Consider the following 12,854-nt stretch of genomic DNA (forward strand, 5'->3'; position numbering starts at 1 on the left):
TTCTACTAAAGCAAACCTGTCTTCTGCCCTTCCACGTGGGCTTCTCCTACAGATTTTGATGTAAAACTCCTTTATTGCATGGGCTCTTGTTGACAACGCTATCTTCTGGCAGTTACAACCTTCAAATCTCTCAAGAAGGATCACCCATTCTGGTAGGTGTAGTCTATATCTTCTTCCACAGTCAACGCTATTTCTAACAGGCTTTCTTTATAGTATTCTCTCTGAGTGAAACAAGGCATCGCAGCAAGTTTAGCCATTCCGCCATACATTTTTGTCAAAAGTTTACAAGTCTTGTTTATTGTTCCCTATTTGTATGTATATCTCCATTAGTGTTGAGAGGGTAATCTTTTATGCGTGCTTACAGGCATTGTCCCCTTTTTGGTCCTGCAATAGGGTAGAATCCTTAGATTTCCCTCTAGAATCAAGTAACTTAATCTTGTCACCAAGTTTTGTAACAGGATAGACATCATGAACATGAATGTCAATGTATCTTGGTGGCCTAGACAACTCATCGTTCTTAGGCTCGAAAATATTCCTAGCACTCAACCTCTCTCTAGTAGGTATGGATTTAGACATATCATTTGGCATTCCACACATTCGTTTGAACTGCTCCTTCCACTTGTCATGTTACAAGCATATCCTTGAGGAGGCTGACCAAGTACAATCCATTTTTTAATTACATTCATGGAGTATGCACAGGGAATAATGAGCCTACTCGATAATCCAAGATATGGTACCAAGGATCATTTACAATCATTATTAGACTATGATGATTAATAAATGAAAATTATTCTAATCCCCTTTTAATCATCTTGAAAACCCCACAATGCCCTATCATTGTGACAAGATTAGTCGGGCCCCAAAGTGGGTTCGGCTAAATTTTTTTTCGTTTCCAGACAACTGATATTCCAAAGTGGCCCATTGATTATCTGGCAATGATTTGGATCAAAATCCATCACTGAAAAATCATTAAAACTCACTTTATCACTTATTTGCAAACTGTCACTTTTGCGCTAGGAGGTCCGTTGACTGGTCTTAAAAACTAACCAGAACACCTGATCGGGCTCTGAAAACTAGCACACTAATTCTCTATCTCGCATACTTTTACCATGTCGAATCTTGTCTCATGACAAATTTGAGGTCAAAAGATATTCGCTGTTAAAGTTGGCCTTCAGAACTTCCTGCAAGAAAACATGTCAGAAAGTAATAAATTGGGTTCAGATTTGGCTTTGAAAAGTAAAACTATGTAAACTGACATGTGGGAAGACGAAAACTGGGGCATTGGTTCTCTGTTATGAGGACATTATAAATCTGTGATTTGGGCTCATGACGAATAACAGGATGCAAATGGTGAGCGGTCAAAGTGGGCTACTTGGATTTTGCAAACTAGAACAATAACTGGAAAACGATTTTTGCAAACGGAAGTGACCTCGAAAAGTGTGCAAATGGATTCATCATGACTTAAAAACTGACACACTAGGAGTATTTTCTGTGGACAACATAGGGGTACAATCCATTTGATCTAGGCAATCACGGATCTCAAGTTATAACATCACGAACAGGAGTACCGATCAATCTGCACTTTGACACCAGTAAAACTTTAGAAATTCTATTTGGAATCATGTTTGAAAACTGATCAAACGGTTTCGTCAAGATTTGAAACTTGAAACATAACAACTCTCTGACGTCTACAATGCAACGCAAAAGGAATTTCAGCATTTCAATCAATTGGTCAAAAGTTATTACAGGTCAAACAGGGCTTCTCAGAATTATGTGCAACTACACATGCACAAAACAGTAAATGACCAACTTCGAGGGATTCAAAACCTAGTCAAACGAACTTGAAACGACTCGAAATCTGAAACATAGGTTCTCGGGTATGGACACTAGACATTTCCAAAGCAGTAAGTCATGAAACATTTCTGGGTGTGAGATATTCAATGGCAAACACAGGCTCCAGTCGCTTTTTGACACTAAAGTGTGCAGAATTGACATTTGCTCAAAACATGACTTTACGAAATGGCTCAGAACGGAAATATAACTTCATGGAACACTTAGACAGGCTGAATGGAAGGTGCTAGAAGCATTGAACACCTCTTAGGCCTCAACTTGACAACCGGGTACATGTGCATAAAAAAGTGTTTATAGGGCTCAATTTCTCAAAATTGCTCAAAATTCAGGCTACAATTTTGAGCGCCAACATAAGGGAGGCACATCTTTTCCATTCATGCCATTTGACCTTTTTGTTGTTTAACTTAAATAATATTTAATTGTTTTTAATATTATTCATTTATTTTTTAAATTTAATTATTATTGTTTATTAATTTAATCCTATTTCAAGAATGCAACATGACAGTACACTCTTGCATTACCATATATTGATCAGATGTTGACAGGCCTTTTTTCAGATGTATTGAGTATATTCTATACGGTGTTATACTTGCAAAGTTAATAATCTCAAGTTTAGCCTTTTACCCTCATCACAAGCTCCTATTTTCAATTTTTTGTGTGTCTAGTGTTACACATGCTTGACAACCAGAAAAAGTTGTACTGGCTAGACCAAATATACTCTAATTTCATTTTCTGAATTTTGTTTGCAGTCTTGTCACCCTTTGCATTTGGTGTCCTGTAATGATTGTATTCCATGATACTTTGTACCTTCTTTCTTTTTTGTAAATACAGTTCTAGTCCCTCCGTTTCCTGCAGTTTGATCAATTAATATAACATTTCATTTTTGTGTGTCTTCTAGAATCATCTACATAATATATATCATTTAAGTTCACTGGTTTGAGAAAGATGTTGGTAAACCTCAATGCTATTCATATTGTTCCTGAAGTGTCACAAGAAACAATAAACTGTCAAAAGTCACTCGGAATAAGTAAAACAAAAATATTTTATTTACTTTCAGATATTTGTTACTGTTGAAATTTCAAATGTTTATCATTACATTAATATTCATTTTCTTTTGTGGACAGAACTTACATTGATTCACATGTGGAATCAATTCACTAAGCTGTTAGATTATGTCTGTTAGGGATTGGCATGCATGTCTTACAGTAAGAATGACATTATCAGAGTTTGCTACATGCTTTTGAAATAATTTTTTTGATATGATGGGTTTAGAAATCATTTTCGATGTTGTTTATGACTGTGTATCTGGTCCCCAGTAAGTGCTTTCCTAGAGGATTGTCAAAATCTCTTGGCGAACCTTTCAACTCTGCTTTTGAATTTACTCTTTATTATGTCTCTGTTTGCTCTTTACAACGTCTCTGTTTCATTCATATTGCCGAAGTTGAAGCAGTGATTCTCATTGGCACTTAAACACAGAGTAGGAAGGTGAACCAAATGATTATATTAACTCATTATATTTTTTTTTAGTGCTTACAAATGAATCAATTTTTATTATAAGTCATAACTGCATTGGTAGTTTTCACAGAGGATTAGTTTTGAGTCAGATTGAAGAAGAGGAATGTAAAAGCTCATTGTCAATGTTGCAAACCAGGCATATTCTTGTGTGTATTTGAATTACAGAATCGTCAGCTCCCATTGATAATGGGCTTTATAGATCAGGGCTTGACAATTTACCGCAGTGAGACAACTCCACTGTAACAGTCTAAATAGCCTTGGAGGAATGAGCAACAAAATTCAATGCAAAACAAACACTTTTTTCTTCCAAGAGCCAGCTAAACTGGAGTGCTAAAATCAAGCTCCATGAAGGCAAACCTATACAGCATGAGAGAGAAATTCACCATACCCATGGGTTCTCAACACGGACCCTAACTATTGATTCTTAATTTTAGCTCACCTCTTTGGCCAGCTACCTATTCATCTTGAGCAACACTCACCTGCTTTATAACATCCTCCTAAGGTGTTGGTGTCAAGACATCTAGGGATGACGTCAAACACCATTGAATTTTTTGTGTCATGTGTTGCACGCAATGAATGTAATTACTGCAAAAGATAGGGATGGTAAATCCATTTGACACCTCAATGTGATCCTGGTTATGGGTCACAACAAGACCTAAAACTTTCGCAACATCCCCATTGAATACAAAAAGCATAAGCAATTTTTGGTGCTAAGTAGGAGATAATTTCCAGAGCAAGTCAAATTGTGATATTGCTATCAGGATTTAACTGTGTGATTTTTGAGTCAAACTCATTGACCCATATTTCATGAGTAGTGATTCAACATGAATCCATCTCTCATGAGAATAAATGGAACACTTAGCACTCATTGGATCTAGGTGATGCTTACAGGGGTGTTTTAAATTTAAAACCTTCACTACTCATGAAATATGGGTCAATGAGTTTGACTCAAAAATCACACAGTTAAATCCTAATAGCAATATCACAATTTTTGGTGCATCATATTAAATCTACAAGTTCACCTTCCCCATTGGCAGACTGAAATGAATTTCTTAGAGGAACCTCCTCTTTCTTAAGCTTCATCATACTTTATCTCTTAAGCTCTTTGCAATAGAAAATAACTATATGACACCAAAGTGGATAGGTAAGACATTCTGAAGAAGCTCAAGCCAAAGTCTTGCATTAGGGATAGTTCTTGCGATATTCTTGATAGAATCCTCATCAACAGTAGTTTTTGACCTCAAAGACCTGTAATTAAAAATCCCTAATCATTTAATACCTCATTTATGAATCCTAGCATGGCAAAATTGTTGTAAGGAAAAGTGGCTCTCAATCTTAGTTGTGATACTTGCCCTTTTTTTTGAGGACCTTGGCTTTTGCAAGATTACATCTACAATTCATGGCAAGAAACAAACACCCTAATGAGTCAGAACACCTAAATTACTTCTAGATGCCAAAACAATGAAGACATTGGACATACAAAGCAATGTGTAGCAACCACTGCATGCCTTGAAATACTCCTTCCCCACATAGTACACCAAACATGCTTTAAATGAAATAAAATGCATAAACCAAAGTTTATAATAAACATCAACATTAAACTACAAATTCTGCATTATTATATATTTTGGACATTTGATTTTAGACTAAATGCTCCCAATATTGAAAGGTTAACTTCTGTAGTTCATTTTTGAAGTGTTCCCCAAGAGGAAGGGTGGCTACCATACATAGCTGCAGTAGGCTTCTGATCAAGGCCATGATTGACCAAATATTCTGTTTTGAAACTTGTGAATCTGTGATAATGTGAGAAGTCAACCTCCTTGAAGAGGGAGGAAGCTTCCTTGTATCTTCTTAATTTTCAACTAGGAGAAGCTGCCTTCTTTTGAGGATTTCTGACCAGCACCCATGCAGTTAGATTTGTCAAAAAACTGCCTCTTAATTATAACATTATACACAGTTAGATTTGTCAAAAAACTGCCTCTTAATTATAACATTATACACCTTAGACTCTCAATTTTTGCCCTTTCACTGAGACATTCCAACATCCATAAAAACCAAGATCTTAGGCAGGGCAGAAATTTTGAGTTTTGAGGATTCATGGTTGAGGATTTCTGCCAAGGACATTCACAGTTGCAGCCTATCAGAAAAATGTTCTCTTCACACATCACTTCAACATAATTCCATCCATCCTTCCTTTTTAAAACTATGAGGTTAAGTTTGCATCAGAGCCTTTGCCTTAGAGTTTCAAAGTTTGGGTGATGACTATGGCTGTCGGAATCCCTCTGATTAGATGATTTTCACCAACATCAACCTTACAGACTTGTCTAAAAAACTTGCCCTCAACTACGTCTTGTGAATCTACTCTTGAAAACATATCTTTTTCGCTCACCCAAATTGCATTAAGGCAGGGAAACTCAAGGTTTGGCAGAGATTCCTCTGATAGAGGAATTTCCAAGGCAGAAATTCTGTAATCAAAGGAATTCCACCAAGGACTCTCAAGTCATTCAAATTGGGACTTCAAGCTCAAACTCCCTAACTCTGTCTAAGGCCTAAAACTTGATAAACTTTGCTAACTAAGATCCTGAAGACCACGAAGACATACAAAAGTGAATAGAGGGGTCCCCATTTGTAATGGGGTGATAGTGTGAAAACTTCAACAGGACCAAGGACCAGTTTGAAATTTGCCCTGTCTAGAGGTCAAGGAGGCAAACTAGGTAAGTTTCTGTCATGAACCAAAATCAATACATAATATTTATATATTTTTAGGCATATATAAATTGTTCAAAGATTGTGAAGCACCTCTTAACCATACTAATCAATATCTAATCAATATTAATCAACTCTACCAATTCTAATATGCCAAGATATAACTATATTGATAATTGAATGATCAATATTTATAAATCAAGATAAACTATATTAATACCATGATCAACTAATATTATAGCAAGATAGAATAATATAGAATGAACTGTATTAATTAATTAATTACTGGTTGACTAATATTCAAATGCATAATATTAAATGTAACTGATATATGAGTGGTGGGAAGCAAATGGGGAGTGGCATTCTAAGAATTACAATGTGGCGGACCAACCACACATAGAAAGTGGGATTGCTGATTGAGAGAAAGGGAATAGAATGTAAGAATACATTAAATAAGGAGAATTTGTGTCATCTTTGGAATAGACAATTCATGGTCCATACTAGCATAGAAAAATAAACTAAAATATGCTTTTCTCTCTTATCATATTTAGCGAAGTAAGCAGCAAGGATAAGTATATTCAAAACTGTGCATAAGACTTGGTTGGTTGTTATAACTTTTGGCAACGTAGAACATAAGCAATGGTTATATCAGATTTTGAAAAGGACTAAATTAGTAAGCTGGGAAATACCATTTCTATAAAAGAAGAGGACAAGTTAAAAGACACTAGATTCTCCCTTCTTAAAGGTATGTAATTATATATCTCAAGCCTCCTTAACATATATTTCTAGAACATTCGTAATGAAGATGTAAGATGTATAAATATAAGAATTAGATAAACTTTTATGAATTTAATTTGGCTTTTAATGTTAGTAAACAATAAATTATTATTGCGAAAATCTTGTTATATAATTAAATTGAAATATCTTAAAATAAATGATAAGAAGTAATTAATAGGATATATAAATTTAATTAGTCAAATGTATTTATCTATATTTATGTATATTCATAAATATATATACACATGGAAATTCTCATCAATTCAAAGGGATAATGTTGAGATGATAATTGAATTTTGATAGTATGTTCGTAAATTAAATACTAAGATATAGTTGATAAATTATAAAGATATCAATAAGATTTTCATGGAGGAAGTAATTGATCAACCTCCCATAGTGGCAGTGTAGGGATTAAACTCATCTCTATATGAAATGGCTATGTGCATGTGTAGTGTTTGGGGTCATCTCTATACAAATGGATAAGATGGGATAGATGAAATCTCATAAGTGCAATCACTATATTAATGACTATTGTGCTAGTGCAAGAGATTATTACAACCTCGTATGAACGGCTAGATGAGTTATAGATGAAATCTCATTAGTGCCAGTGCAAGAGGTTAGCACAATCCTTGTATGAATGGCTATCATGCCACTGCGAGAGACTAGTAGAATCTCGTATGAATGGCTTGATGAGTAATAAATAAAATCTCATAGTACTAGTTTAAGAGGTTAGATCCTCGTATGAATGGCTATCGTGCCAGTGCCAAGAGATTAGTACAACCCTCATCTATGAGTGGCTAGATGAGAGTTGGATAATGACTAGAATATTCTGATGATTTCAACATATGCATATTTGATTGGCCTTGGATAGAGGATGGTGCATTGAAGACGGTGGAATAACTAAGGGATAGAAAACCCGATCTAGAGACGTTCTTAAGGTTCGGGTTAGGATAGAAGGCAAATAGCATAGTTAGATTTATTATTATTATGATTATAACAATTATTTTATAAGTTTTACTTAACACAAACTATCTCTCGTGGTGGGGATATTATAGTGGTATTAGAGCATGATCTTGCCATCTTGAAGGGTGAAATTAAGATAAAACATAGAATCATTCTAATGAAAAAGAAAAAATATATTTGATAGACATTTATACTAAAAATAATATAAATATTATTATTTTAAATAACCATATCCTAATGAAAACTCAATTTAAAAGAGATATTAGATGAATACAACATACTCAAATAGACACCATCATGAAAGAGCCTAAGTTCAATTCTCTAGAAAGTGGAAGAGAGTGATTGACTTGAGTTTAGTTGCCAAGCTCAACTACTAGATCATAGAACTTGAATGGATAGTTGCTCGAGGACAAGCAAAATTGGGAGGAGTGGCTCATCATGAACCAAAATCAATACATAATATTAATATATTTTTAGACATATATAAATTGTTCAATGATTGTGAAGTCCTGCTTAACCATACTAATCAATATATAATCAATATTAATCAACTCTACTAATTTTCTAATAAGCCAAGATATATTGAATGATCAATATTAATTAATATATCAAGATAAACTATATTAATAACATGATTAACTAATATTATATCAAGATAGAATAATATAGAATGAATTGTATTAATGAATTAATTATTGGTTGACTAATATTTAAATGCATAATAGTAAATGTAATCTATATATGAGCTGTGGGAAGCAAATTGGGAGTAATCTTCTAAGGGTCACTACGTGGTGGACCAACCACATATAATGTGGAATTGTCAATTGAGAGAAAGGGAGTATGATGCAGAGAAAATCAAAATTCCAAAACACTCTTCCAAGATATCACAAAATCCAATGGGTAAATAGGCCTAATTTTGCCACAGTAATGAAGAAAGTGCCAAAAATTAGATTGATTTCACAAAAATCGCAATTGCACCAGTTAGGGCATCCAAAAAAGTGTCCAAATCCCAAGCTTTAGATTTTAGCTTACTGCTGCATGTAAGTTACAAGTGTTTTTATGGTTTTATTCCTTGAAAATAAGGGAAATAACCTGCCTAGGGCCTATTGGCATAAACTAGAATCAAATGATACACCGAAATAAATTGTAGAATCCTTAAACATACCATTTAAAATACTTAAATCCAAAAGGCCATTGATTTTTTCTGGTGGAATGAGGAGAAGAGCAAATTTCTTTTTAGAACTCTTGGTTTACAAGCAATTTCAGACCTCCTGTCAAAGATTTTATCATTTCTCACACATACTGGCGTCTGAAGACTTCAAACCTGATTCATTTGAAAGTTATTTCAACCCCTTAAACATTCATAAAGGTTTCAGACCCTTATCCTTTCATACGTACACGTGCAAAGCTGGAAACACCAAAAAAAAATGTGAAAAACAACACCCAGAATTTCAACCACTGTTCAATAAATTTCAGTTTTCTCCCACATACGGAAGAGTTAGAACTTCCAACCAGATTCGTTAGAAAGCTAATTCAAATATTTTTCCGACCATATAGGTTTTAGACCTTAACCAAACTGCACACACACATGTGAGAACTAGACAACGACAAACTTTCAATCAAAAATCATAATTTTTTCTTTGTTTCTATATCCAAACTTTTCCACAAACCTTTTTTTGCTGTTCATACATTTGCATTATGATATAACTCGACCAAAAAAATATATATACACATTTCTCTTTGACTTTTTGATCTCTTGTGTATTTAACAAACTCTTGGACTTCTAAAATTGCTAGAATTTTCTAATTGTAAAAATGTAACTTTATAATATGCGAGCAATGTTAAACTACCATGCATTTCTATTTGTGTGACCCCTATAAAACAATTAGATGATCCTAATATTGAACTAAATGAACTAATTTCATGCTTATAGGCCAACTTAACAATTTGGTCATGTTGGCTTATAAAGATGCCAAACATGCCAATGCCTTACAAAATAGTCCTTTATTACAATAATGATAAAACAACTGACTCACTAACATATCCTACTATGCATGGACATGACATGATTTATCTAATATGCATGATGGTCTATGTAGATATGGGAATGAAAAGATTAAACAACTTTCATGTGGGTGCCCTTGTACCATACACCCCGAGTAAGTTTATCTCAAGCCCACTTGAGATGAGCTCTCGTAGACTGGCACCCTTCTTTATGTCTTCCCTTGTCATCTACCCAACATCTACATCAGAATAACCTTTGTTTTTATTGAGTACTATTTATACTCCTTTCCTTTTGTCTTCTTTACAACTTTGGTGTAAAGTATCTTCTCTAGCTTTGGTGCCTCCTTCAATGATAGATCTTTGATGTCTTCTACGTCAGCAATATGCCTTGTATCAACTCCTTCATTGGCTGCTTTGAATGGTGTGAGATCTTGTATGTTGAAGATGGGAGAGATTCCAATCTCAGGTGGCAATTGAATCTCATAAGCATTGGTTCCAAACTTCTTCACTATTTTGCAAGGACCTAGTTTTCTCAACATGAGCTTGGTATGTTTACCCTTTGATGCCTTCTCCTTCTTGAGATTAGCCCACACCAAGTCTCCAACTTCAAATTCTAAGTGTCTCCTTTTCTGATCGGCATGCTTCTTATACGTTTAAGAGGTTTGTTGGAGTTGTGCTTTGACTTCATCATGGATTTCTTTGATGATTGTAGCAAACTCTTCTCCTTGTGCACTAACTTGTTCTTATGGACTCATGTCTCTTAACTCTAAGATCCCTCTAGGATGAATCCCACGCACCACTTGAAATGGTGACTTTTCTGTACTCCTATTGATGGAGTCCTTGAGGTATGATTGTATCTCACTTTTCTCCATGTTGCTTTGTGAATGATCTCAACAAATTGCCCAATGTTCTATTAACTACCTTTGTTTGCCCATCAGTTTGAGAGTGATAGGCTGATGACAAGGATAAATTGGTTCCCAGTTTCCTCCAAAAAGTCCTCCAAAAGTGTCCCACAAACTTCACATCTCTGTTTGAAACTATGTTGAAAGGTAGCCCATAAATCCTTATGACTTCTTTGAAAAACAAATCTACTATATAGGAAGCATCATTGGTTGATATGCATGGTAAGAAATGAGCCATCTTGCTGAACCTATCCGCTACAACAGATACACTATCGTGCCTTCTTTGTGTTCTTGGCAGCCCCATTACAAAATCCATTGTTATGCTTTCCCATGGCTTAGATGGTATTGGAAAAGGTTGATAGAGCCCTACATTTGTAGTCCTCACTTTGGCTCTTTGACAAATCATATATGTCTCCACAAAGTTTCTAGCATCAGTCTAAAGTTTAGGCCAATAGTAATACCTCCTAACCAATTCTAAGGCTTTATCCAAACCAAAGTGTCTACCCATTGTTCCACTATGCTTCTCTTTATAATATTTGACCTCATTGAACACCTAAGGACACATGGTTTCCCTCCTTTGAAAAGAAGTTTGTCTTGTATCAAAAAATCAGAAAACTCAACATGATATCTATCACCAAACTCCATACATACCTTGTAGATTTCACCAAAATCCAGATCTGCTACATACATGTCCTTCAGTGCTTCAATTCCTATACTTTCTAGTTGAATTTGGGAGACAGTCATGTTCCTTCTACTAAGTGCATCAGCTACCTTGTTGGTTATGCCCTTCTTGTGCTTGATGGTGAAGGTATAGGCTTGCAAAGACTCCACCCATTTCATATGCCTATGACTTAGCTTATCTTGGCTATTCATGAAACAAAGTGCTTGGTTGTCCGTATATACCACAAATTCCTTTGATAATAAGTAATGTTTCCATCTCTTGATGGCTTGAACCGAAGCATACATTTATAAGTCATATGAAGAGTATTTCTTCTTAACTTCATTTAGTTTTTAGTTGAGAAAGCCACTGGTTTGCCTTCTTGACTAAGAACAACCCCTATGGCAACCTTGCTAACATCACACTCTACTTGGAAAACTTTGTTAAGATTAGGTAAAGCAAGAATTGGTTTCTCACTTACCTTTTTCTTAAACAATTCAAAAGCTTCATTAGCTGATTGACTCCATGCAAACTTACACTTCTTTCCATCTTTAATAGTTTCTAACATAGGAGCACATATATTATTGAGATTTCTTATGAATTTCCTATAAAATGTAGCAAGACCATGAAAACTTCTAACATCTCCAATTGTTTTAGGAGGTTGCCAAGAGAGTATAACACTTTGTCTTTATCCATCTTCAAGTTTCCATGGGAGATCACAAAACCAAGATAGGTCAGCTCCTCTTGCACGAATAGACACTTTTCCAAGTTTATCACCAACTTCTTGTGAAGTCTTCTCAAAACCATGTCAATTTGTTTGAGATGTTCTTCCTTTGTCTAGATGAAAATTAATATGTTATCCAAATATACTAAGATGAACTTCCCATTGAAGTCTTTGAGCACTTCATTCATAAGTCTCATGAAGGTACTAGGAGCATTAGAAAGTCCAAACGACATTACCTTCCACTCATACAATAAATCATCGGTTTTGAACTATCTTCCACTCATCTCCAACCCTTATCCTTATTTGATGGTACCCACTCTTTAAGTCAATCTTGGAGAAATACTTTGCACCTCCCAAGCAATTAAGCAAATCTTCAATTCTTGGCATTGGAAACCTGTATCTGATTGTAATCTTATTAATGACCCATGAATGAGTGCACAACCTTCATGTTCCTTCCTTCTTGGGTACCAAAACAACAGGTACAACACATGGACTTAAAATTTTTGCAATTAAACCAGAATCTAGCGACTCCTTCACCTATCTAGCAATCTCCTCATTTTGTTGAGGTGTCGTCTTGTATGCAGCCTTATTTGGTAAAGTAGCTTCTGGGATGAAGTCAATGCAATGAATAATATCTCTTATAGGTGGTAAAGACTTTGGAATACCTTCTGAAATCAGACCTTCATATTTATCCAAAAGTGCTTTCAGTTCACCAGGAATTTCCTTCTTTGTTTCAGAGGCCTTGTCATCTTCA

General features: G+C 35.0%; 1 protein-coding gene across 6 annotated transcripts in view; it reads left to right on the forward strand.

Annotated features, from left to right (window-relative positions):
• Nucleotides 1-12,854, forward strand: part of LOC149546603 (uncharacterized) — a 202,180-nt gene that overhangs the window by 6,801 nt on the left and 182,525 nt on the right. The gene's annotated exons all lie outside the window — the stretch shown is intronic.

The sequence above is a fragment of the Cupressus sempervirens genome, chromosome 7 (assembly GCF_028749045.1).
Source record: "Cupressus sempervirens isolate cs-2001-9-10 chromosome 7, ASM2874904v1, whole genome shotgun sequence".
NCBI lineage: Eukaryota > Viridiplantae > Streptophyta > Pinopsida > Cupressales > Cupressaceae > Cupressus > Cupressus sempervirens.